Source organism: Lactuca saligna, chromosome 8 (genome assembly GCF_052625555.1).
Source record: "Lactuca saligna cultivar CGN05327 chromosome 8, ASM5262555v1, whole genome shotgun sequence".
NCBI classification, from domain to species: Eukaryota; Viridiplantae; Streptophyta; class Magnoliopsida; order Asterales; family Asteraceae; genus Lactuca; species Lactuca saligna.
Window position 1 is genome coordinate 281,843,381 of NC_136424.1, and position 1,366 is coordinate 281,844,746.

The 1,366-nt window shown below is 41.4% G+C and overlaps 1 non-coding gene across 1 annotated transcript; it reads left to right on the plus strand.

Annotated features, from left to right (window-relative positions):
* Nucleotides 1-277: 277 nt before the first annotated feature.
* Nucleotides 278-384, plus strand: LOC145013653 (small nucleolar RNA R71). The gene has a single exon (XR_013665201.1). It is a non-coding gene; the product is annotated as a small nucleolar RNA R71 (small nucleolar RNA).
* The last annotated feature ends 982 nt before the right edge of the window (nucleotides 385-1,366 follow it).

Sequence of the window (1,366 nt, forward strand, 5' to 3'; positions counted from 1 at the left end):
AATAGCATGGATCGTTTGATCCATTTTATCCATTCTCCTATCCATGGTTTTTAGCATAGCCATGACCGCGGATAAGTCTTCAGTAGCAGCATAAGCGGCTCCCCTCGTGACATCATGCCTAGGGTTATGGTATTCTCTAGAGTGTTTAGAGAATTCTTCAATCAATTCTTTAATCACCGGGGGTGGCTTCTTTGTAAGTGGGCCTTGCGAGTCTAGCAACTGCCGGGTTGTGACATTGACTCCATCATAGAAGATGGAAACTTCTTGCTGGCTGTTTAGATCATGGTGTGGGCAGTTCCTTAGCAGACTCTTGTACCTCTCCCTTGCTTCATATAGCGACTCTCCAGCTTGTTGTTCACAGTTTGTAATGGCCTTCTTCAGCTTGGCTATCTTGGAAGGTGGGCAAAAGTGATCAATGAATATTTCCATCATCTTGGACCAAGTAGTGACTGATCCGGGGGGAAGTGACTTGAGCCAGTCTTTAGCAGCACCCTTGAAGGTTACCGGAAGCATACGAAGTAGTTGAGTTTCACGGGTTACATTTGGAATATTGAATTAATTAGCTATATCATTGACTTCATCCAAATGTTTGTAGGCATCTTCATGATCTTTCCCATAGAAAGGTATTTCTTTGAGTGAAGCTAGGATATGACCTTTTAGCTCGAAGGTAGTAGTCGCGGGAATTACGGGTTGCACAAGTCCCGGGCCATTGTCGTCGCGCATCCTCTTCTTCCATTCTCCCATGGGGATTTCATCAATGTTAGCCATTGTGAACGCTAACTCTTTCTCCGACTCGGTTTCTTGCTCGTACGTTGCCTCCCCTTCTTCCTCGGTCTCGTACCCAATATCTTCTTGAATTGGTTCCTCAATTATCAAAGAAGCGCTAGAAGCTCCTGATTTACTGCTATTCTTTTTCCCAAAAACGGTCTTCAAGTTGGACAAAGGTGATTTCTTTGGTGTATTTGAACTCTCCACGTCCTTTCCTTTGTTCCTTTTTCAATGCGGATTCGGGATCTTCAAACGGGGGTACCAGTGGTGTGTTTGATCCTCTGGTCATGAAAGTCCTGAAATCAATAGAATAAAAAGCGTAAAAAGAACAAAAAGATGGTACTAAAAAAAATAAAATTTACTGCTAAAGAAACTGCTACTCGCCAAGTAGGTGCGATTGCACTCGGCGAGTATCAGTGATATTTTGAAAAAAATTCTAAATTTAATACTAAACTAAAACAAATACTAAAACCTAATTACTAATTACTAAATTGCAATAAATGAACTTTATGCAAGTAAACTCACACAAAGGATCGAAAAAAATTAGGAATTACCTTAATTATTTAGAACCGTTCACCGGCAACGGCGCCAAAAACTT